Genomic DNA, 26,194 nt, shown 5'->3' with positions numbered 1-26,194 from the left:
GAACACTGGTGAAAGAAATCAAAGAGGACAAATATACCATGTTCATGGTTCAGAAGAATCAATATAGTGAAAATGAGTATACTACACAAGGCAATCTATAGATTCAATGCAATTCCTATCAAGCTACCAATGGTATTTTTCAGAGAACTATAACAAATAATTTTACAATTTCTGTGGAAATACAAAAAATCTAGAGTAGCCAAAGCAATCTTGAGAAAAAAGAATGGAACTGGAGGAATCAACCTGCCTGACTTTGGGCTATACTACAAAGCTACAGTCATCAAGACAGTATGATACTGGCACAAAGACAGAAATATAGATCAATGGAACAAAATAGAAAGCCCAGAGATAAATCCATGCACCTATGGACACCTTATCTTTGACAAAGGAGGCAAGAATATACAATGAAGAAAGGACAATCTCTTTAACAAGTGGTGCTGGGAAAACTGGTCAACCACTTGTAAAAGAATGAAACTAGAACACTTTCTAACACCATACACAAAAATAAACTCAAAATGGATTACAGATCTAAATGGAAGACCAGAGACTATAAAACTTCTAGAGGAAAACATAGGCAAAACACTCTCTGATATAAATCATAGCAGGATCCTCTATGCCCCACCTCCCAGAGTAATGGAATTAAAGGTAAAAATAAACAAATGGGACCTAATTAAACTTAAAAACTTTTGCACAACGAAGGAAACTATAAGCAAGGGGACAAGACAGCCTTCAGAATGGGAGAAAATAATAGCAAATGAAGCAACTGACAAAGAATTAATCTCAAAATACACAAGCAACTCCTGCAGCTCAATTCCAGAAAAATAAAAGACCCAATCAAAAAACAGACATTTCTCCAAAGAAATCATACAGATGGCTAACAAACACATGAAAAGATGCTTATCATCACTCATTATCAGAGAAATGCAAATCAAAAACACAATAAGGTACCATCTCATGCCGGTCAGAATGGCTCTTATCAAAAAGTCTACAAACAATAAATGCTGGAGAGGGTGTGGAGAAAAGGGGACCCTCTTAGTTCTGTTCAACCCTGTTGAACAGTTCAACAGGGAACTGTTGGTGGGAATGCAAACTAGTACAGCCACTATGGAGAACAGTGTGGCGATTCCTTAAAAAACTGGAAATAGAACTGCCATATGACTGAGCAATCCCACTGCTGGGCATACACACTGAGGAAACCAGAATTAAGAGAGACATGTGTACCCCAGTGTTCATCACAGCACTGTTTACAACAGTCAGGACATGGAAGCAACCTAGATGTCCATCAGCAGACAAATGCATAAGAAAGCTGCAGTACATATACACAATGGGATATGACTCAGCTGTTAAAAAGAATGCATTTGAATCAGTTCTAATGAGGTGGATGAAACTGGAGCCTATTAGACTGAATGAAGTAAGCCAGAAAGAAAAACACCAATACAGTATATTAACACATATATATGGAATTTAGAAAGATGGTAATGATGACCCTATATGTGAGACAGCAAAAGAGACATAGATGTAAAGAACAGACTTTTGGACTCTATGGGAGAATGTGAGGGATGATTTGAGAAAATAGCATTAAAACATGTGTACTGTCATATGTGAAATAGATCGCCAGTCCAGGTTCGATGCATGAGACAGGGTGCTCAGGGCTGGTGCACTGGGATGACCCTGAGGGATGGGATGGGGAGGGAGGTGGGAGGGAGGGTCAGGATGGGGAACACATGTACACCCATGGCTGATTCATGTGAATGTATGGCAAAAACCACCACAATGTTGTAAAGTAATTAGCCTCCAATTAAAATAAATTAAAAAAATTTAAAAAGAAATAAAACCCTTAAAAAATAATTGTTCTGTGATTGTATGAGTTATTTAAAATGTTATTTTTCCTTTTTTTACACTGGATTTTGGAAAGTTTGACATTAAATTCTGTGGAAGTGATTCATGTTTGTGACAAGAATTTAAGCTAGTATCTCAGCTTCTTTTCAGATCAAAGTGGAATTTAGGAAGAAGTAACTACAAGGAGATCCAACCAGTCCATTCTAAAGGAGATCAGCTCTGGATGTTCTTTGGAAGGAATGATGCTAAAGCTGAAACTCCAGTACTTTAGCCACCTCATGCAAAGAGTTGATTCATTGGAAAAGACTCTGATGCTGGGAAGGATTGGGGGCAGGAGGAAAAGGGGACGACAGAGGATGAGATGGCTGGATGGCATCACTGACTCGATGGATGTAAGTTTGAGTGAACTCCAGGAGTTGGTGATGGACAGGGAGGCCTGGCGTGCTGCGATTCACGGGGTCGCAGAGAGTCAGACACGACTGAGCAACTGAACTGAACAAATATTTAGTGAGATGTCTATTAATGCTCATGATGTAGTAAATGCTGAACACATGTTAACTGTAATTTTATCAAAAAAAGTTATAGTACCCCATTTTAAGATGAGAAAATTGATTATAAAACTTAACCAAAGTCATAGATCTAATCTCTGGTCTAGACAAAGAAACTGAGGCTCAGAGAAAATAACTAGGTCAAGTTTGCTCAGCCTTTCAGTGGCTGTATTCACTTCCTAAAACTGCACAACACATTACCACAACCTGGGTGGCTTAAAACAACAGAAACTTATTTTCTCACAGCTCCAGACACTGCAAGTCCTAAAACAAGGTGTTAGCAGGGCCACATTCACTCTGAATCCTTCTCGTTTCTTCCTTTTGGTGGCTCTGGCAGTCTGTGGCATTCCTTGGTTTGTATTAATAGCTTCACCACTCCAATTTCTGTCCCAGTCTTCACATGGCCTTCTTCCCTCTGTGTGCCTTTCCTCTTCTTATAAGGGTACGAGTCATTACTGTGGCCCACTCTAGTCCAGTGTGACCCTGGTTCCAAGTAAGGTCACATTTAGAGGCTCTGGGTAGACATAAGTTTGGGAGAGGCACACTTTCAATCCACTACAGTGACAGCTAGTACTTAAAGTGAGACCTAACTTCAGGCAGTGTTCTTCATACTACATCAAACTAGCTACCTCTAAGATTCCTTTGTCTTGGCGATACTCCCCACAATGCCTCACACCTCACTAATCCTCTCTAAGAGGAAGATGACTCTGGCAAACTCAAAGTTAATTTGGCAGCTTCTCTTACAAGTGGATGGGTGGTTTATCTGTAAAGAGGAAATGCTGAATAGTCGATTTGGAGAAGATGTAATTACTGAGTTTAGGTTTGACAATGAATTATGTTTTGAGAAGCCAAATATTCAGAGAATAGGGCTTGGTTTAGTCAGTGAGGAAATTCTACTCTCACAGCAACAGCCTCTTCATCCATAATCATTTTCCCTCCACCCAGCATCCCACTCCCATTGGCAAGAAGAGTGCTTACCTTGCAGAATACCCACTCCCTTGCAGGGCCAGAGTGATGCTGCCTCCCAATTGCTTGTTTGATGTTAACATTATTCTGAGAATTACATCTTATCCAACATGATATTTTAATGAGCGTTTGTCTGTTCTAGTTAAGTCAGTTGATGCTGAGCTAATGAAACACAGGAATGGGAAGAGCTGGTCCTCAGTGATGATGGCTGTTTTTGTAAATCCCCTAGCTTGGAACAGCAGTTCCCTTTGCCTCTCCATTCACCCAGCAGTAAGAAGTTGCAAATTCTGAGAATACATCTCTGGGAATGTTCTTTTCTAGGTGTGATCCCCATGTGCGTGCATTTTCTTGTGGGGAGTAAGGTGGAGGGAGGGAGTGTATCCCTGAAAACTCTTATCTAGGACCTGGATAAATCAGCCATGCTATAGGACAGGAAGAACTGGGCTGCCTTGAGAGGCATGGGGGCAGGACTTACATTAGGATTCTGGGTTAGCTAAAGAAGGATGGCAAGAGTGGGTTGGAAAAAAGACAACTTGGCCACTTCCTGAATGGATGGGCTGCAGGGAGGTAGCCCTGGGAGAAGGGGGAGCATTGCCAGCAGTTGGTACAAAAGTCAACTAAGAAGGTTCATACACTCAATCTACTGGCCACATCTTCTTCCCACACCCTCCTCCTGGCCTTGATGACACCTTCTGTTTTTCCTGGTGACTGATTCCTTCCTTTGGTGACAATCTCCATTTTAATATTTCTTCTGTGGTTCTTGGCCTTTGGATATTCCTTTATAAGGAGGTATTGGCACCTCCTTTATGAGACTCATCAATCACTTATACTTTACTGTATATGTTAGATCCTTGAAAGTAAGTTCTGATAAGCAAAGAGCTGGAAATTACAAAAGGAAAAGAAAAGGTGTGACCTTTGGCCCCAAATAAAAAACCTTTTGATACATGGAACCAAATATTGGCTTCAATATTATTCTGTTTGAGGCAAGGAGAGCTTCAATCGATGTAGAAGGAAAGGGAAAAAGGATGAGAAGAGAAAGAGAAAAAGAGGAAGGAAGCAGGGCATCCCAGAGCATTATAAATGCCTTTGAAGCTGATCAGAAACCCTGGGCCCTTCAAATGACCTGGGCAGCATCTCAGCATGGTTACCAAGAGGGTCAGCAAGCTCTTGTATAGCAACTGCACTGCCAGAGATAATGAGCCTAATTATTTAGACTGTGGATTCTGGGGGTCACAGAGACTTTGGTTTCAATCATGGCTTTTCTCCATTACAAATGTGCAAACTGGGGACGGTTTTTCACTTTGCAGAGTCTGACTTCTTCATTTGGAAAATAGGGATAATAACAGCCTTTGGGAGAAGGTTAAATGAATGCCTAATACTTGGAAAGAGTGCCCAGGATAGCACTAGGGGAAATGCCAAGTGTTTGTTACTATTTGTACCAAGCAGCGTGTGGCAGAGCAGGAAGGTTTTGGACACCCTTCCCCACCACCCTAGAAGTAACTGCTTCCCTTAGAAGGAACAGCACAGGCTCAAAGCTCAGGCTTAAAGGCTGGTCCTGTGTTCCCCGCATGGCTGATTAGTTTTTCTTTCTGAAGCCTTGCTTCCTTCATCCCAAGATGAAGCTTGTAAATCTGCATGCAGTGCCTTTAGTTCCTTCCTCTTGGCCCGTTCCATCTACCCATACTGGCAACAGCAAATGCTGTGCCCTGAGCAGGAACATGGCAGGCAAATGAGATTTCTTGATGCTCTTGAACTTCTTGCCCAGTAGCTCCAGGACTTCTGGCCATTGCCAAGTATCTCTCCCTCTTGACTCTCTGGCTTCTCCTGGGCTTATTATTCTGGTTCTTTTGCAGTCTTCTGCCTCCAAACAGTGCTGCTCCTCAAATGCATTTGGGGATTTGAGATGACAAGCCCGGGGAAGCCGAGGGGATCATGTCTGCTTGAGCTAATATTGTGCTGGCAGGTCAGAGACTCAGAGGGTGGACAAAGTAGTGGTTTGAAAAGTGGCAGCCTTTCTCTTTTTCTGAAACTACTTGCATTTCTTAAGCTGGGTCTCTGAGGGCCTGGAAACATCCTTTTTTACAGGCCCCATCAGAGCATTTGTCCTAGATTTACTTGGCTCTGCAGCTGAAAAGTGTAGCGGGCAGAAAGGTAACTGTAGAACTGTTAGAGAGTTTACCTCCTGACACCAGCATACATTTTCTTTTCTAGCTGAGGACCAATTATATAATGAACCATATGGGAAAACGTCACTGGAAAAGAAAGAAAATGCCTAAGTTTAGATCCAGCCAGCCAAGAGGGACCTGTTGCAGCCAGGGATGGAGTAAGCACTGGCAAGATAAGGAGATGACTCGAGGAAAGTAAAGTGACATGGGGCTTGACATTCCTCAACGCCTGGGGTCCAGTCTAGCTTGTCCTGCATCACTTTGTGGCCCTGGGTAAGTAGGTCACTTGATCTCTTTGGGCCTCAGTTTCTTCATCTGTAAAGGGGAGGGCTGTACATACCAGTCTAGATCCCTTACAGTACAAACATGCTGCAGGGCAGTCAATGATCCTGTTGGCCAAAGACAGGTGAGAATGGGACTTGTATTCAACATGACTTTGTTTTAGATAGAACATCCCTAAAGTTTTCTGTATTAATGCATGTAAGCTAAGTCACTTCAGTCATGTCCAGTTCTTTCTGACCCTATGGACTATAGCCCTCCAGGCTTCTCTGTCCAAGGGATTCTCCAGGCAAGAATACTGGAGTGGGTTTCCATGCCCTCCTCCAGGGGATCTTTCCAACCCAGGGATTGAACCCACATCTCTTTATGTCTCTTGCATTGGCAGGTGGGTTCTTTACCACTAGCACCACCTGGGAAGCTCTTTGGATATTAATAACACTATTAAATATATTAAATATACTTAGGGAGCTGTTTCTAGAGACCAATTCTTTCATTTTCAATTGTTACCATCTGGTAATGGGTGTGTCTCTTTTCTGGTGGAGAATACACAGAAGCCTGGTTAGACTATGGGCAGAACTCTTACAGGCAGGAGATGGAGGCAAGAGGGTGTACACACACACACACACACACACACACATATGCACATATACACGGACACCCACAGCAGCAAGTATTATTCAAAAGGTAGCTTACTGTCATCAAACAAAAATTTCTTAGAGATTACTGGTAGTAAGGATAGACATTCACCTGAATGAGGACCCCTTTAAGGACATTCGTCCTCAGAAGGCAATCTCCCACTTGCCCACCGGCAGGACACTATTCATAGCTTTGGAGTCTGTGTTTGAATACCTGGATTTTTTTCCTTCCTTCCTGATCCACCATGGACTCTTGCCCAACCTAGCTGCCTCTGCTCCCTGTCCAGGCCTGTCCTTTCCACAGGGTATCTATGGATGGAGGGACTTCCCAGAGAATAGGGCTACAAGTAGAGCCACAAAATTCAAGAAAGTTTATTGAGAGAAATGCATTGTGCACAACAGAAAAGCTTGGAATCTCTTTTTTTGCTCTCTTGCTTTCTGGTCTACCCATCCTCAGTCAAAGAGAACCTACTGATAGACAATAATCCTCTAAGAGTGAAATAATCATGAGCCTGCGTGTGCTTGTGTGCACTCAGTCGTGTCAGACTGTTTGTGATTCCATGGACTGTAGCCCACCAGGCTCCTCTCTCCATGGAATTTCCCAGGCAAGAATCCTGGAGTGGGCTGCCATTTCCTTCTCCAGGGGATCTTTCTGACCCAGGGATCAAACTCACTTCTCTTGTGTCTCCTGCATTGGTAGGCATATCCTTTACCACTGAGACAGCAGGGAAGCCCGATCATGAGCCTAAGACTTACTTTCTATTGAGTCTCTAGGTCTCCAATCTTATCAAGTAAGGGGAAAAAATCATATACCAAATCCCAAAGAATATTTCAGAGATAAAAAGTATTTTGTCTTTTTTCCCATCTTCCGAAGCCATGTATCATTTTCAAAGAACCACTTCATTCTTTCCATGTGATTAAAAAAGCATCTAATACTATTAATTAAACTTCTTTTGATTGCCTACTACTTGCTGGCAATGCCTGGACAGCAGAACCAGACAATTAACAGATTCCCAGGGATTGGTGAGACAGATAGGTGCACAGGGAATTCCAGCTCAAGCAGTGATCATGATATTATACATTTGCCTCATTTCTCTCGCAGGGCTTTCACAAAGCCCGTGGATACACTGCCTGCTGGAAATACATTCAAACTTGAGGCAGGCTTGAATATTAAGACAAAGACAAGAGGGTTTATCTTACCCAGTTTTCTTTACAAATTCCATCTGTTCTTACCACATGGCACATTTCCTCCCAACACCCACGTTTAGCTTTATCCTTGTCTGAAAACTTAACCATAGTGATAACTTATCTACTGAAGACTTATATGTTATAACAAATATAATTTCACTGGACTGGATAACCTCGCAGATCCATTCCACCCCTGAGATACGGGGTTTCTCTGGTCCTAAAACATTATCTGTGTTTACAGGAGAACTGCATTTCTTCCATCTTTTATCTATCTTTTGGAACCCAAATTCCATGTTATCTTAGCTTTTTTTTCCTTTAATAAAAATTGAAGTGCCAGTATTACCTTTGATTAACTGTTAAAAAAAAAAAAGCTTCTCTTATCCACTGTTCTGTCACTTCTCCTTTGAGATTTTATTTTATTTTATTTTTAAACTTTACAATATTGTATTGGTTTTGCCAAATATCAAAATGAATCTGCCACAGGTATACATGTGTTCCCCATCCTGAACCCTCCTCCCTCCTCCCTCCCCGTACTATCCCTCTGGGTCGTCCCAGTGCACCAGCCCCAAGCATCCAGTATCGTGCATCGAACCTGGACTGGCAACTCATTTCATATATGATATTATATGTATTTCAGTGCCATTCTCCCAAATCATCCCACCCTCTCCCTCTCCCACAGAGTCCAAAAGACGATTTTACATATCGAATGAATAGAGAGGATGTCAGGTGAGGTCTAGGCTCATGTCCATACAAAGTGAGGGCAAGCAGCTGACCTCTTTTCATTGCAAACTAGAGAAAATGGTGCTACAGGGATCCTTGGAGGAAGGAGTGCTTACGAACAGTCTCCCACTCTGTCACTTGCAAATTTCTTTTTCTCCTCTAAGTCAGTCATTTGATAGAGGAGATGTAAATTTATAGGTCATTTTATTTATTAACTAGCAATGTACTGATGTATTTCAATGCTGACTATTACAAAGGAGTTATTTATCACTCAACAAATTAGTTTCTGCCGTGTGCCAAACACAGTGCTGGGCCTTGGGGCTAGCATATAATTAGTTCCAAATATAATACAACAGCATATGACACACTGTCCCTGTCTTCTGGAAGTTAGAATAAAAAAGAGTTTGAAACAACAGTTATGATCTAGATGAGGGAAGTGGGAGTTCAGGATGCTATGAGAACGCAGAATAGGGAGAAGAGCTCAGAACCTACTTAGGATGTAATGCTGCAGGTGGTGTGTGCACATGCATGTATGTGTGTGTGTATGTGGATACAGGTGCGCTTTCATTTGTGTGAAGAGTTGAGGGAGAGAAGAGGGAATTGCAAGCTTTGAGACAGGCAACAAAGGTCCACCTAGTCAAGGCTATGGTTTTTCCAGTGGTCATGTATGGATGTGAGAGTTGGCCTATAAAGAAAGCTGAGTGCCGAAGAATTGATGCTTTTGAACTGTGGTGCTGGAGAAGACTCTTGAGAGTCCCTTGGACTGCAAGGAGATCCAATCAGTCCATCCTAAAGGAGATCAGTCCTGAATATTCACTAGAAAGACTGATGCTGAAGCTGAAACTCCAGTACTTTTGCCACCTGATGCGAAGAACTGACTCGTCTGAAAAGACCCTGCTGCTGGGAAAGATTGAGGGCAGGAGGAGAAGGGGATGACAGAGGATGAGATGGTTGGATGGCATCACTGACTCGATGGATGAGTTTGAGTAAACTCTGATAATGGACAAGGAGGCCTGTCATGCTGCAGGCCACGGGTTCACAAAGAGTCAGACACGACTGAGCGACTGAACTGAGAGAGAAAGAAAGGGACATTGTGATGGCCATCCTTCCAGGCATGGTTCTGTGAAAATCAAGTCTTTCTGTTTTCCCTTTATATAATGCAAATCATGTTCTATGAATTGTTTACTGACTGGCCTTTGTCACTGACAAAAAAATTGCATTGGAAAAAATTTTGTATATATAGTATATATATTTACCATATTCTTTCTAATAACTATAGTTTATGTGCATCAACAGTTTATCCCTCTAAAAATGGGCACTTTTCCCAATGTTTTTACATGAATCTTAAAAAAATATGTCTTTCTTTAGCATAAATTGAGATACAGAATTTCTGGATTAAGGAGTGTGCAAATTTAAAATGTTAATAATACTGCCAGGATGCTCTCCCAAAGGCTTTGATATGAACACTCCAAACAACAGAGGATGAGAGTGTCTTATTTCCTTAACAACACAGGATATGATCAATACATTTAATTATTTCCAATCTAATGCATAAGAAATGTTAGCTAACTGTTGATTTAATTTTCATTTCCCTGATTACTAGTAATTTGAATTACTTTTCCTATGTTTATAATCTGTTGGCATTTCTTAATTGCCCATCTCTATTCTTCGTCAGTTTTTCAGTTTTGGTATTTATTGGTACTTTTTTATATTCTGAATATTAATCCTGCTTGTAATTTGTGTCACAAACATTTTCTCATCTGCTGCTTATATTTTCCCCAAAATTTTATTATGAAAAATTTCAAATATTTAGCAAATTGAAACAATGTTGCTGAATTTTTTTAAACTTCCCTTACGGTGTTTTTGTGTACAGAGTTTATATTTATTTCATAGTCTGTTAACAGTTTTTTGTTTTTTTTTTTTAACTTCTGGCATCTTGCATCCTACCAAAGATCTAACTTACTCTAAGGTTATCAAAATCGTCTTCATTTTCACCTAAATATTGTTTTTAATAAAGATCTCTTTAGTCCACCTCAGCTATATTCTGGCACTGGGGGTGGTGACTTGGGGCATGTCTAACTTCACTGAAGCAATGATATTCGGATAACCAGCTCTCAATTTCAGGGGAAATACTTCATTGTCTTTTTACCCATGTGAAACTCCATCTTTCTCACACTCTAAATCCCTGTACATACACAGAACCATTTCTGTATTTTGTTTTATTCCAATGATGTACTCATTCATTTCTCCTATCTTAGTTACTCTTTCTTGTATACTTTGATACATGTTAAGTCAAGTACATCCTTCACCATTCTTTTTCAATTGTTCTCTTTTTAAAAAGCCTCTCTTTCATACAAACTTTATAATCAGTTTGGCAGTTTCTATGAAATATTCTGTTGGGATTTTGATTTGGAATTCATCAGCTTTTTAGCTGAAGTCAAGGAATGTTGACATTTTTTTTAAGGAGTGCTGACATCCTAACAACACTGGATCTCTGTTTCCAGGGACACGGTGCATCTTAGTTTTGTCTATCCTTGAGAAGGAGGCAGCTCTGGTTCTCTAAGGGGAACATGCTGGGTCTGCATTGTGGATGACTGCCTTGTCCCCAGGGGCCCAGCAGCCTCTGCTCTCTGGCTTAAAGGAAAGGAAACATCTCCCAATCTGATAGAAAGCATCCCATCCCCCTGGGGAAGAGACAGGAAAGCACTACCCCATTAGACTGAAGCCAAGATGCCATGACAACCCCTGTGCAGGTCTCTGGAGCTTGTCCAAGCCAACAGGGGCTGCTGGAGACACTGCCCTTTGGTCTCTCCATGCCCAATAACTTGAAAGGTGACCTCTGCTTCGCAGATTCACAAGGGACAGTGTTACCATGCTGATGCTTAGCTCAATTTGTAGGAAAATTCTTGCCACTTCCCTCCCCACCTGCCAACTTGCTCTTGGCCTAGTTTCTTTGTTATATGTTTGTTTATGAGAAAGGCGTATGAAGGAATTTATAAGAATCTGCCCTCTCCCATAATCTGTTCTCTGGTACTTTCTGAAGTGCTCATATCATTTCTTTCATTGTCTATTCTCTTCTCAGGTCTTATATATCCTTCCGCTATATATATATATACACACATACATGCACACATTGTTATTTAGTCATGTATGTGTGTGTGTACATACACACATACATGACTAAATAACAACAACTAAAATCACTGCAGATGGTGACTGCAGCCATGAAATTAAAAGACGCTTACTCCTTGGAAGGAAAGTTATGACCAACCTAGATAGCGTATTGAAAAGCAGAGACATTACTTTGCCAACAAAGGTTTGTCTAGTCAAGGCTATGGTTTTTCCTGTGGTCATGTATGGATGTGAGAGTTGGACTGTGAAGAAGGCTGAGCGCCGAAGAATTGATGCTTTTGAACTGTGGTGTTGGAGAAGACTCTTGAGAGTCCCTTGGACTGCAAGGAGATCCAACCAGTCCATTGTGAAGGAGATCAGCCCTGGGATTTCTTTGGAAGGAATGATGCTAAAGCTGAAACTCTAGTACTTTGGCCACCTCATGTGAAGGGTTGACTCACTGGAAAAGACTCTGATGCTGGGAGGGATTGGGGGCAGGAGGAGAAGGGGACAACAGAGGATGAGATGGCTGGATGGCATCACCGACTTGATGGACGTGAGTTTGAGTGAACTCCAGGAGTTGGTGATGGACAGGGAGGCCTGGCGTGCTGCGATTCACGGGGTCGCAAACAGTCAGACACGACTGAGCGACTGAACTGAACTGATAGAGTAGTTGTTGCTGTTTAATCGCTTAGTTGTGCCCAACTCTTTGCGACCTCATGGACTGTAGCCAGGCTCCTCTGTCCATGGGATTTTCCAGACAAGAATACTGGAATGGATTGCCACTTCCAACTTAGCCACTGAACAACAATATAAATATATAAACAACAACAATATAAATATATATATATATATATATATATATATATAAAATACCCTAACTCTGTCTACAGCAACCTAATGCTGCAACAAAACAAATGTGTGTGTTATACATATATAATTTTTAACTGTCTAAATTTCAGAAGAGTATGGAGAATAATACAACCAAGAACAGAGATTTACAATTTTTCTATAATAAGGCAGTGTTGCCTAGCTGAACTTCAGCAACACAAAGCATAACAACTTATCTACAAGTAAAATAAAGGAGATAAAATCACCATAGCCAGAGGGAAAGGGATCCTGATTTATTGAGCAATATTCTCACTCAGATTTCCCCAGGTCATTAGATTGACTCATGTAAAAGTCAATGCAAAGATTCCAGATAAAAGGTCAATTCAGTTTAAACAGTTGAACAGTAAGTTTGAGTGCTCTCCATACCATCCCAAATGTATTTCAAGAAGTGGGTAATAAAATCACATAAGCTAGGACAAGTAATAAGACCAGTCAATCATTACCTGTCATCTACAAGAGAAACTAGATGATGTTCACTGTAGTTAGGAACAAGGACCCTGAGGTGGACTGCCTGAGTTCAAAACCTGGCTCTACCCTTTACTAGCTGGGTGCCTATGGGCAAGTTATTAATAATTAAACTCCTGTGGTCTCAATTTCCCCATCTGCAAAATGGAGTTAATAATTATACCTATCTTTCACTCTTCCAAGGCAATAGAAATAAAACAAAAAGTAAACAAATGGGAACTCAGTTCAGTTCAGTCGCTCAGTTGTGTCTGACTCTTTGCAACCCCATGGAATGCAGCACGCCAGGCTTCCCTGTCCATCACCAATTCCTGGAGCTTGCTCAAACTCATGTTCATTGAGTCGGTGATGCCATCCAACAATCTCATCCTCTGTCGCCCCCTTCTCCTCTTGCCTTCAATCTTTCCCAGAATCAGGATCTTTTCCAATGAGTCAATTCTTTGCATCAGATAGACAAAGAAGTGGAGTTTCAGCTTCAACATCAGTCCTTCTATTAGTTCCATGGGAACTAATCAAACTCATAAGCTTTTGCACAGAAAAGGAAACCATAAACAAGACAAAAAGACAGCCTATGAACCGGGAGAATGGATTTGTAAATGATGCAACTGACAAGGGCTAAATTTTCAAAATATAAAAACGGTTCATATAACTCAAGAACAAAAATTTTAAAAAATGGGCAGAAAACCCATGGGCAGAAGATATACAGATGACCAAAAGGCACATGAGCAAGATACTCAATGTTGCTAAGTATTAGAGAAATGCAATCCAAAACTCCAACGAAGTGCCACCTCACACTGGTCAGAGTGGCTGTCATTAAAAAGTCTTCAGACAACAAATTCTGGACAAGGTACATGAGAAAAGAGAACCTTCTTTCTGACCCTGTTGGTGGAAATATAAACCAGTGCAGCCACTGTGAAAAACAGTATGGAGGGTCCTTAGAAGCTAAAAATAGAGCTACCATATGATCCAGCAATCCCACTTCTAGGGCACGTATCCAGACAAAACCATAATTCAAAAAGATACATGCAACCCAATACACACTGCAGCACTATTTACAATAGCCAAGACATGGAAACAACCTAAATGTCCATTAACAGAGGAATGGATAAGAAAGATGTGATGTTTCTGTGTGTGTGTATATATGTATGCACACGTATACATACATACAGATACATTCAGAATGGAGTATCACTCAGACACAAAGAATGAAGTAACACCATCTGCAGCAACATGGATAGACAGAGAGAGAGTATCATACTAAATGAAGTCAGAGAAAAATAAATACCATATGGTGCCACATCATATGGAATCTAAAATGTGACATAAATGAACTCATGTATAAAACAGAAACAGAATCACAGAGAGCAGACTTGTGGTTGCCAAGGTTGGCGGCATGGAGGGTGGGATGGGTTGGGAATTTGAGATTAGCAAATGCAAGCTATTTGCTTTTATTTTATTATTTGCTATATATATATGTGTGTGTGTATGTGTGTGTGTGTGTAATTGCATCGCTTTGCTGTGCACCAAAAACTATCACAATACTACAAATCAACTATACTTCAATAAAATAAATTTAAAAATAATCATACCTAACTAAAAGAGATTTTGTGAAGATTAACATAATACATGTAGAATGCTTAGAATGGTACTACCTTATTCATAGTAAGTACTCAGGTTAGTGATTATTATTCTATAACTAACATCAGCTATTCTTCTTCCATAATTATCACTTCTGGGCAGGTCACAAGCCTCAGGTTGGGCTCCCAGAACATAAAGATGCCAATGCTCACATCCTATGCCTTGCTCTTTTGTTGAGGCTGCACTGTGAACCAGACAAGAGTTAGAATCCTGTTAAAAGTTCCTGTATAGCACACACTGTGAAGGGCTCACACAGATCACAGGTGGTAATTGGTTTATGGCACGTGGAGAACTGATTAAACCAGAAACAAATGGAGATTCTCTGCGAATGAGCCCTGCAAACATATCACACGCACACTTGCTTGCTCAGAATGGCAGGGGGGCCTGCAAGGAGAGGGAAAGAATGCTGTACAATTTTCTAAGCAGTGGGAGCCTTTAGTTCAGTTGAACTAGGAGATGGTTTATTACAGCGTTTCCAGAATCTTCTACCGACTGGCTGATTCAGCTAGGTTATCATCACTCTCAAAATTCCTTTGTCACATTTTCCATTCCAATAATGAATTGCTAATTTCTAAGCTCTCTCAGCCTCAAGTCCTATATAATTTTCTCATTCTCTAATTGCTCTTTTCATTCGACCCTGTAAAATAATTGGAAGGTTGCCATGGTGTTAGGGAATTTGAAAAGTGAGGCAAGATTCTTACATTGTGGAATTCAGTTCAGCCAAGCTGTGTAGTGGGGGCCATTTGAAAGTGACTCAGGTGAGTTATAACAATTCCTGGGTTCGAACATGGGTTTCTCAGCTACAAAGCTGGTAAAATGCTTTCCAACTCAGAGGGCTTCCTTGACACAGCTGGTCACAGGGAAGAGTATAGAGGGGTAAAGTGGCCAGTGGCCACTGAAATCCCAATTTCTATGAACCTTCTGTCACCTCCATGTTTGCTTGTGCTGATGGTGCAACTGGAATATCTTTACCTTACCTCCCTTCTGCTTTCCAATTTTCTCACTCACCCTTTTCTTTCTTTCTCAAATGCTACCTGAGGAATAATTATTTTAATTTTTCCATTATTTTCAAAGGTATCTTTTATTGATGGGACTACTATCAAATTCTTATCAACATAAAAATACTATAAAATATAATGAAATTTTGTGATGCATGCTCAGTCACTCAGTCGTGTCTGATTCTTTGTGACTCCACAGACTTCATCCCACCAGGGTCTTCTGTACATGTAATTTTCCAAGCAAGAATACTGGAGTGTGTTGCCATTCCTAATTTAGGGGATCTTTCTGACCCAGGGATTGAACCCGTATCTCCTTCATTGGCAGGCGGGCTCTTTACCACTAGACACCTGGGAAGCCCAGTGAAATTTTACCTACACTGTGAATTGGAAAATTAGGGAGCAAATCAGGGAGAACATTTTAATCCCTGTTCAAATAGTGTTAACCTATCCATAGTCAGATAAGAGCAAGAAAATTAGGTGGCTATGGTGTGGATTATACAAAATAAATATCTCTGAGAGAAAAAAACAAACCCAAAGTGTATTATTAGGTAACAGTTTGTTGATTTGAATTGGAAAGACTTTACCATTTAACAGTAGAAATAATCAAGAATTTAATGTGTAAAATGTCATAAATACATTTTTCCATCATTACATACTCACATATTTATTGAAAAGAAAATCTATTTTTTCAGTGCATTTCTCGTACTATTTGACAGCATCTTATTGCAAGGTATTAATACACAAACAGATTTAAAGTACTTTGTTCAGGAATAAAATACATGAATAAGTAAAACCTTAAAGGAATACCCAATCTTAAATTAAACTAAAAGTTTTTCTTAATCCCCAACTATACCTAAAATTTGGGCTTCCCTGATAGCTCAGCTGGTAAAGAATCCACCTGTGATGCGGGAGACCCCGGTTTGATTTCTGGGTTGGGACGATCCCCTGGAGGAGGGCATGGAAACTCACTCCAGTATTCTTGTCTGCAGAATCCCTGTGGACAGAGGAGCCTGGTGGGCTATAGTCCATGAGGTCACAAAGAGTCAGACACTAACTGAGAGACTAAGCATAGCGTAGAACATGCCTAAAATTCAGGTTAGCATTTTACACAAAATCAACTAATTTTGCTTCCAAGGCCATTTGTCTCTTTTTGCTAACAATGAAAAAGAAAAGACAAATATTGAGAAAAAGGACATGGAAGTAGATTAACTGCACAATCACCTTCTGAAAAGTTGATTCTAACTGACATCTTTAGAGTCTAATGATGGTTCACAGCTGGAAGAGACTACTGAAACACCTTAAAACATCCCCATCTTTCCACCTTGGTACATATTCAAAACTGTAAGGAAATCATACTTATCTATTTAGTAGTTTAATCACAAGTGATACATTTAGACTGTTGAATAATTGGATTATTTCTCTAGGACTATAAAAATTGGAGATTTTAATCTTGATTACTTGCCCAAGATGTAAAACTTCTTTCTCTCTTACCATTTTATTCATAGCTACTTAGCTTCCCTGATAACAGACTTTGCTTTTGTTTATTTTTCACAGAAGTGCCCATTTTCTATAACTTATACTACAACCATTTCACTTTATCACTCTATATCTGTTCATGAACTAGCCAAAGACATTTAAGCAGAATCACAAGTGCCCCCCCCCTCGATTTCCTTCCTAATTTTCCAATTTACTTTCATCTTATATTTTGTATTGTTTATTGATGAATAAGAATTTAAAAAATCACTGAATATTGAACTGAATTTTTAACATTATAACATAGCAATATTTCAGTGTTATTATTTACTAACTTAAGGTAGTAATAACTTCCCTGGAATTATACCTTCCCTGGTGGCTCAGAGGTAAAGAATTTGGCTGCAATGCAGGAGAACCGGGTTCGATCTCTGGGTTGGGAAGATCCCCTAGGGAAGGAAATGCAACCCACTCCAGTATTTTGCCTAGGGAATCCCATGGGCAGGGGAGCCTGACAGGCTACAGTCCATGGGGTCAGAAAGAGAGTCAGACACGAATGAATGATTAACACTTAAATAGAAGGTATACAGACATTTTTTGACTTTTTTTTTCCTTCCCTGATATATTTGTAAGGTAGAAAGACATTTTATTTGGTAGTTTATTGTCTTGGTTTATATTTTTTCTTATTATTCAATTTATTTAAACTTTAAAAAGTTCATCCATTTCTGCCAGTCCTGCCTCTGGCAACTACCAATCTGTTCTTTGTGTCTATGAGCTTGATTTCATTCTTTCATTCATGTCTGATTCGAGAACCCACCCTCTGAGGTCCTCTCACTATGCAGCTAAACTCCTAGGCTCTGAGCCACCGTCCACACTGCTTTGGGTTTCTCCTCACATCTGTGCTGACCTGTCACCCAGGATTTATCAGGGTGAATTTCAATTGATTGCTTGTATAACTTGAATCACAGGGACATGTATTCCACCAGCTCCTCTGGATAAGGAAATGGCAACCCACTCCAGGATTCTTGCCTGGAGAATCCCATGGTCAGAGGAGCCTGGTGGGCTATAGTCCATGGGATCACAGAAGAGTCGGACACGACTGAGTGACTAACACTTTCACTTTCACTCCTGCACTGCAGGCAGATTCTTTACTTTCTGAGCCACCTGGGAAGCCCCTAATACAGAGGAAGATCATTCAACTGCAGGGCAGAAAGCTCCAGCCTTGGGGCTTCTCATCCTGTAGCCTCCTTTACTCAAGTGAGCAGCTTCCTTTTGGCATGTTAAGTTCATCTCTCCTTTACCCATCCCTAAATCAGGAACCCTCTATGCCTCAGAGTCGGGTCAGATGGACCCTGGGAGCAGGGAAAGACCTGTCCCGGTCAGTCAGCAGCCTGCCTTCCCTATCGCCCCCTACCCTGGAGGATGAGTAGTGCATGTTTTCCACCTCTCTGGAATTCCCTCCATCACCAGTCTGACCCTAAGGACCTAAGCTGGAAGCCATACAAGAGACCAACATCAGAATACCCCAGAGTTTGGTTCATTCAGTCTCAAGACAGACCTGTGAGATGCAACCCTCAGGTGAGACACCAACAGTCCAATCCAGGCAGAACCCTAAACCCAGGTCAGCACATTTCCAGCCAACTCCCCTCAGCTTGAATCTCCTCCCTGCCCACCTAGGTCTCTCGGAGTCTTTCTAAGACCCTTGAGGGCAGAGCTCCCCTATCCTATGTGCTTTGCCCAGCTCCCAGAGCACAATTCTCTGCAGACACTGGTTGTGGGAACCAAAAGCCCACTGCCTCTTCACTGACTCTGAGCCCTGGACAAACATTAGCTTTCTGCAGCAGCCTGGAGCCAGAAGGATGGGCCTGAACAGTTAAAGCCCTAAAGAAAGCAAGCCTTTTCTTCATTTTGCCCTGAGGGTTAGGTGCCAGGCACACCCTGGGATTCTAGACATCATGTAGAGGACAAGATGTGGGAAAGACAAGGTTGATAGAGTTCATTTTTAATGTTCTTTTCCTGGTCTGTGTTGACAAGACAAATAACGGCTCTCAGACAGTATTACCCAAGGATGTGGCAGAGGCAGACTCAGTAAGCAGACAGGTTCAGGCTGAAAGTCCGACTTCTCTGTCAGTTAGTTCATCTGAGGATACCCAGGGACCTGACCTGATTTGTGCAAAAGGAAGAGGCCAACGTAGTCAGATCCCTGAAGCGTGTTCAGTGAATTCTTTAATCCATTTGGCATACACTGGCACTACGCCCCCAAAAATTACAAAGGAGGATGAGAAAGGAGTTTGCCCTTTGCAGGAAAACAGTTGTTAAGAAAATTAACTATGGAGATGTAACCAACTTGAGAGTCTTCTAAACATATTTACTTGTATGAGCCTTTATTGACTCAAGAGCAATCAGAGGGTGTTATGGAACAAATTGTGTCCCCTCAAAATTCCTGTGTTGAAAGCCAAGACCCTAGGACCTGAGAAGGCAGCCTTATTTGGAGAAAGGGTCTTTACAGAAGTGATCAAGTTACATAAGGTCATTACGGAGAACTCTAGTCACAACCTGTGTCCTCATAAAAAAGGGGAAATTTGGACACAGACACACATAGAGGGAAGATGATGTAAAGAGATACAGGGAGAAGATGGTCGTCTACATCCCAAGGGGAGAGGCCTGGACTAGGCCCTTCCCTCACAGGGCTCAGAAGGAACCAACTCTGTCAACACACTCATTTTGGACCTTGAGCTCAAGAACAACTGTGAGACAATACATTCCTGTTGTTTAAGCTACCTCATCTATAGTGCTCCTTGATGGCAGCCCCAGAAAGCTAATGCAGAGAGCATTTGGGTATTGACAGTTTATTGACAGTTTGTATCATTTACTTGTTGCTAACCCCAATGGTAATTAGATATCCACTTAAGAGCTGTGACTTTATCACATCACCAATAAGGGACTTCTGGCTTTTAGAATCTGAAGACTGTTTATGCTCAGGACACAACTAGAAAAGGCCAATGAACCATAAACAGCCACATTTCATAACAAATCACACCCCAAAACAGGCAGTCTTTTTCAGATTTGTCTTTCATGTTGATACAACTCTCAACACAACCATTCCTGATCAGATTGGCTGACCAATCTTGGTACTGCCTTTGCTAACAAGCATCACCCTTCAGCTGACTCAATCAGAAAGTTAAGATAATTTGCTGGCTACAGCCTGTGGGTTGATCACAAATGAAGGGCATTCTGCTGATCTAAGGCTGTGTACCAGACCAGCTTTCTGGCCCTGCTGAAGTGTCCAGCTCTCTGAGAATGCCCATCACTGCACTTATCTTCACAAACCAAAGTTGAATGAGGAAAACAGCTACTGAGACATATTTGCAGGCAAAGGGGAAGAATTCCTTGGAGAGAACGAAGATGCAAAAGTGAGAGGGAATACTGGTATGATTAAGGGCACACAGGAAGGTTGTCTTAGTAAGGATATTTGCCACTTGTTGAGGTTTCCTATGTAGTAGGCTTCAGCCTATGGGCTTTATACCTACCACAGCAGCCTCATAAAATCCCTGTATTATCATCATTTTGCAGAAGTGAAAACTGAAACACATACAGATTAAGTGGTTTGCTCAAGATCATACAGCAGGTAAGATTAGAACAAAAATGCCCATACTGTGCTACCTTCCATGGGATAAAATAGTCCCTCTCTTGTGGGATCATCTTCTCTTTCCTCCTTCAGACCCATCCCCCAAACCTCTTCACCACTCTGCCCTGCGCCCGGGAGTTTGACCACTGTGTGTGGCTTCAATAGATTGCCTGCTGAGCTCCAGCTGAAGTCAACAGCCGTGGAAGATCACTGCACTGACCTTTCACGGTGGAAGCCGAGGGCAGGGGATCAGAAGACAACAGGAGAGCGAGGCTGGGTGTCTTTCCCTGCCTGTGTTCCTTTATCACAGGCCCATTCTTATCTTCAACTATAGAACCTCTCCCCCACCTCCTCCCGAGGAGCCAGGAATATTCACCTCGTCCTGGACCTTGATTTTTATTTAAATCCTGACTATCTTTGTAAAACGTCCTTTTATCAAATTCTTCCTAACTAATCCAGTTGGTATTTGCCATTTTTTTTTCCTTGTTGGGACACTGACTGGTGCAGAGAACACAGCAAGCTTTAGACAGAGAGGAAGCAGGCCTGTAGGCATTACCTAGAAAGGGGGCTGAGGGCAGCAGTGAGGTCCGTGGCAGGCAGAGAAGGTGTCGAGACGGGCTGCGGGGCCGGGGTTAAGGAAGGCTCATCTGGACCAGAGAAAGGGTCATGCTGAATGTTGCTTCCAGCCCCTTTAAGATTCTGTGGAAGAAATCTGAAACAGAATGAATCTGACTTCTGAATGAATCTTCTAAGCATGCTAAGTCTGGGAACAGAAATAGAATAATGTGTAACACAAGGCTGCCAGGGGTAAAAGGAAAAAGGGATGAGCTCCTGGAAGCCAAGAGCCTCCTAGTCTAGCAGAGGAGACAAGTGTGAAAGGAGACACCTACAGCCCAGTATGTCACACACTGTAACAGCCAGGCCCCCCGCCTGCTCTGCGCCCTGAAAGATGTGTGGATTGGGTAAGCTTCAAGTCCTGGGTGCTTTCTGTCCCAGATCAAGGTCTCCCATGTCTATAGACTCTGGACTCTGCCTTCAGATCTGTGGTTTTGGGGTGTGACATGAGAGAAGGCATATGTCTGCCAAGTTTCAATAGTGTCTCCAGGTGGTACTAAGGGTGACTCTGGGGTACTGTTAGATACTGCTTTTGCTAAGCACGTGGGGACTCCTTAATCCTGCTCTGCCAATCAACCTCCCTCCCTTTGAGATCTCAGAGAAAGAGAGAGATAAATATGGGGAAATGCCTGACAAAATGCAGCAAATATAACAAAACAATATATTATCAGCTGCAGGTTTTGCCTCAAACTCCAAAACAAGGAACTCTAGTAATCTTATAGATACTTTTTCCTAAACCAGTTAGGTCTAAAGAACTGCAGACCAGAGGTTGATTGAGTACAAACCCATTAACAAGAAGAATGCAACCAGAAAGAAGTGGGAGCAGAAGGAAGGACCCCAGTCCTCAGCACTGAGCCAGCTTGGTCCTCAGCCAAAGCAGATGTCCTGGGTCCACTGCCAAGCGGGAGAAAGAAGAGCATCCTGGGAGAAACAGATACTGGCTGATTGAGCTGGAGGAAGTGGACCTGTGTCCACCTGGACCTTTGCCACAGGAAGGAAACTAGCTAAAAAGAGAATCATGCCCTAGTACCAAGTGTTAACTTACAGCAATTCTACTCACAGGGTCCTGGAAACTAAATTTAGATTTCTACCTTCTTGGTAGGACCCCAGAGGGGAATGAAGACATGGGAAAGAGGAGGTTTGAGAATGCCCCCTCCACTGTCCCATGGCCCTCCTTTTCCTCTGTAACAGGACAGCTCCTGATGACGCTGCTGCTGCTGCTGCTGCTGCTAAGTCGCTTCAGTCGTGTCGGACTCTGTGCGACCCCATAGACGGCAGCCTACCAGGCTCCGCCGTCCCTGGGATTCTCCAGGCAAGAACACTGGAGTGGGTTGCCATTTCCTTCTCCACCTGATGACGCTATCTTCCTGCTAATAACAACTGAAAATGAAAGTCGCTCAGTTGAGTCTGACTCTTTGCGACCCCATGGACTATACAGTCCATGGAATTCTCCAGGCCAGAATACTGGAGTGGGTAGCCTTTCCCTTCTCCAGGGGATATTCCCAGCCCAGGGATTGAACCCAGGTCTCCCACACTGCAGGCAGATTCTTTACCAGCTGAGCCACAAGGGAAACACTTGTCCTAACGAAATACCAAACCACAATGATCCAAAGGCACTGGTGAGTGAACAAAATCAGGCAGATTCTGGAGGAGAGATGACACTCAGAATAAAGGAACAGCATCGTGAGGCTGAGATCTTTAAAGGGATTTTTGGCCTGAGGGTCAGCAGGAATCTGCACTCCGTGTTAGGGGTTGGGGGCACAGCAGTGGTGAAAACTTTAGTGGAAAGCAGAGAACTGAGCACAAGACAAACACAGCTGCTGACAAGTGAGGGGGTACCCAGAAAGGAGAGAGACTCAAATACTGTTTCTGCTGCTGCTGCCAAGTCGCTTCAGTCATGTCTGACTCTGTGCGACCCCATAGACGGCAGCCCACCAGGCTCCCCTGTCCCTGGGATTCTCCAGGCAAGAACACTGGAGTGGGTTGCCATTTCCTTCTCCAATGCATGAAAGTGAAAAGTGAAAGTGAAGTCGCTCAGTCGTGTCTGACTCTTAGTGACCCCATGGACTGCAGCCTACCAGGCTCCTCCGTCCATGGGATTCTGCAGGCAAGAGTACTGGAGTGGGGTGCCATTGCCTTCTCCAAAATACTGTTTCAGTGCTGTCCAACTCTCTGGTTAAGCCCTGATCCACACACACAGAGAACAGACCATAGGAATGCATTATGCTGCTGTCCCAGAGACAGAGCTGGCCTGTTGAGCCCAACCAAGTGAATTCAAAGACCACTCTTCCTAGGATGTAACGTAACCTAGAGTCTCCTCAATGTGATATTTACAAGGTCCAAGACTCAATCCTAAACTACTCCACACATGAAAACCTAGCAGTATTTGACCTGGAGGCCTGACCTGCTGCAGGAGAGACAGTGAGGGGAAGTAGTTCTCAAAGTGTGGGTCCCTGGAACCCTTTTAAGGCCTACAGGGTCAAAGCTATTTTTATAATATGCAGTTACGTGCCTTTTTTACTTCTCATTCTCTTTCTAGTGTACAGGTGTATGGTATAATTTTCTAGAAGCTACATGACATGTGATGTTAAGAAAGATTGAACATAAAAGTAGATATGAGAACCCAGCTGCCTTCGACTAAGCCAGTCATCAAAAAATTTCACAAAAATATGAAACAATGCTGCTTTTCTTACTAATTATTTTTCTAGTGTTGAAAATCTACAGTTTTTCTTCATAAAATTCTAGGCTTTTATTTTTGTTTTAACAAGCCAAAAGACATTTAAAATATCTCCCAGTTTTAGCTTCTAGTGTGGTAAATGTATGGTGATATTCCCCATGTCAACAACAGCTCTCTGGGTAAATTTTAAGAGGATGAGGGGGTTCTGAGACCAGAGTTTGAGAACTGCTGGTGTGAGGTAGTTAAACTCTCAGATTTCAGGTTGCATCAGAATCACCTGGGGAGCTTGTTAAAACAAACTGCTAGGCCCCACCTGCTGAATTTCTGACTCAGGAGGTCTGTGGTGGGACCTCAAAACCCAGTGCATTTCTAACAGGTTCCCAGTGGATACTGCTGTGGGGCCCACTCTGGGGTAAGGGATGGCCGGAGTGCAGACCAGACCCCGGCGGGACCGAGGCATTCCCTTCCCACCCCAGCTGCCACGAGTGCTGAATGCTGGACGCTTAGCGCCTAGTCCCTCCACAGGCATTGCCCCTGGTGGAGGGAGCTGCCAGTCAGGCACTACACTTAAGCTCTGAGACAGCCTGCATCCCAAGACCAGAGCGGTGCGCACACAAAGGCCTGGCTCTGCGCCTCTGAGCAAAACAGCGGGAAGGGCCCTCCCAGGACGGGGGCTCCCCAGGGGACCAGCCCAAACTGCATCGAGATCACAGTTCAACTTTTCGCTGGTCCCGCAGCTTCCTCCAGGGTGTTGTTCCCCACAGTGCTCCCCAGTAAATACCAATCTCCGTTTCAAAACCATCCCGACTCCCGGCAATGCAACGTCTAGCAAGTGAAGAAAAGGACGGACCTGTCTGTAGCCTCTGTGGTCTCCAGCCTCTTGGATGGCAGTGGCAGTTCTCCGGATGGCCAGACTTTCTTTGCTTTTTCTCTGTTTTGATTGCAGTCTCTAGGGCTGGGCAAGTGGATTCTCCTGCCATGCCTTCCCTTTGGTGGGCGGAGTCCTGGAGGGGTGGTCCTGTCAGGGATCAGGGTTATTGGTCCTGACAACGGGGCTGGAGCCGGCCCAGTCCAGCTCACAGGTGCTGACTGTTACATTTTTAGGAATTTTCCAAACTGGTTGGTTTGCTACATTTTACTGTTACCCTTGCTTTGAGGGTTATTTACATCTATTGGATCTCTACGGTGGACCACTATAGTATTTTCACCTACAGATCCAGTAGATGTATGTAAGCTTGAGAGATTAATGGTAGAGAGAAGTAAAATAATTAGTAAAAAAGCAAAACCAGGTGGCCAGGAGGTAAGAGTTGCTAAGCATTGTGGGAAAACAGTCAATAAGGGATTCAATTGATATCTACCATCTCGGCTCAGAAATCACCCATTTCAGCTCCTCTCACCTGGAGACCATCAGAGGCTCCATTCTTCTGAGCTCTTTGCTGATGGTAACTCTGACTTCCCAGCTAGTGTGGTTGGAAATCAAATCTCTTATCTACTCATCTGGTCCTGTCTGTTTACATCTAATTCCAACTCCCTGATGAGCACTGGGATAGGGAGGACATGACACTGCTTTGGGGAAGTTCAAGTCTAACAGACTTGTACACACCTCATAAAATGCAGCAACACATGCACACTGTAATAAAAAGAGAATGTCATAAATGTCTGTTGAACAAGAACTGGAAGCATCAGGTGATGGATGGTGAATTAGGGAAAACCTTACAGAAGAGAGGACACATAAGCTATGTTTTTCCAGAAAGGCAGGGATCTTGCCAGGTGGGGTGCCAACTGGAAAGAACATTCTGGGCAAAGGCACAGAGTTAATTCTGGATATAACCTTTGATTCTGGGTCATGGGGACTCTGCAGAGCAGCCCACACTCTCCCCTGCTCCCTGAAGACCACATGTTGTCCTCTCGGCGTTAGGTCTGCAGGCATCAGACACAAGGCCAGCTGGCTTATGTGGAAATCACAGCCCTGACTAAGGCCCGGATCAGAGGCTCTTGTAATCCTCTGAGCTAATTGGGCACTATTTCTATATTTGTGTCCTCTCACATCTTTGTATGGTGATTCAGAGGTTTTCTGAATAATCTCATATTGGCAGGGGCATCTGTGAAATGACTCCCTAAAAATCTTCTAAAGATAGGACTTATTCCTTGTTGGGGATGTTTTTGACTGATCTACTGGGTGGAAGGTGTTGAGAGGGTATCAGGTGACTGGCAACCTTTGCTGTCTGACTCTAGGATCAAATCCAGAGTTGGCCCACTGACCCTCAGCTTGGAGTAATTGGTTTGGAAGGATTAAAATCCTGGCCAAGGTCCTAGAAGCTCCAGAAGGCTGTGTTTGAAAGTTCCTCCATTTCCCATACAGCA

The 26,194-nt window shown here is 42.7% G+C and overlaps 1 long non-coding RNA gene across 3 annotated transcripts; it reads right to left on the bottom strand.

The window, feature by feature from the left end:
• Positions 1–2,272: 2,272 nt before the first annotated feature.
• Positions 2,273–25,166, bottom strand: LOC147369417 (uncharacterized). Of its 3 annotated transcripts, XR_015167448.1 has the most exons (4): positions 24,681–25,166; positions 21,095–21,237; positions 18,973–19,073; positions 16,016–16,434 (listed from the first exon to the last, which is right to left on the bottom strand). It is a non-coding gene; the product is annotated as an uncharacterized LOC147369417 (long non-coding RNA). The 3 variants fall into 3 exon arrangements; XR_015167449.1 differs by lacking the exons at positions 16,016–16,434; positions 18,973–19,073 and adding an exon at positions 2,273–2,901 and having other exon boundaries at positions 24,681–25,159; XR_015167447.1 differs by lacking the exon at positions 18,973–19,073 and having other exon boundaries at positions 16,023–16,434; positions 24,681–25,154.
• Between the last annotated feature and the right edge of the window lie 1,028 nt (positions 25,167–26,194).

Source organism: Bos grunniens, chromosome 7, assembly GCF_055505025.1.
Source record: "Bos grunniens cultivar Pamir isolate PY7600 chromosome 7, Bosgru_T2T1.0, whole genome shotgun sequence".
NCBI lineage: Eukaryota > Metazoa > Chordata > Mammalia > Artiodactyla > Bovidae > Bos > Bos grunniens.
Note: the sequence above shows the minus strand (reverse complement) of the source record. Positions and strands in the feature narration are given on the sequence as shown.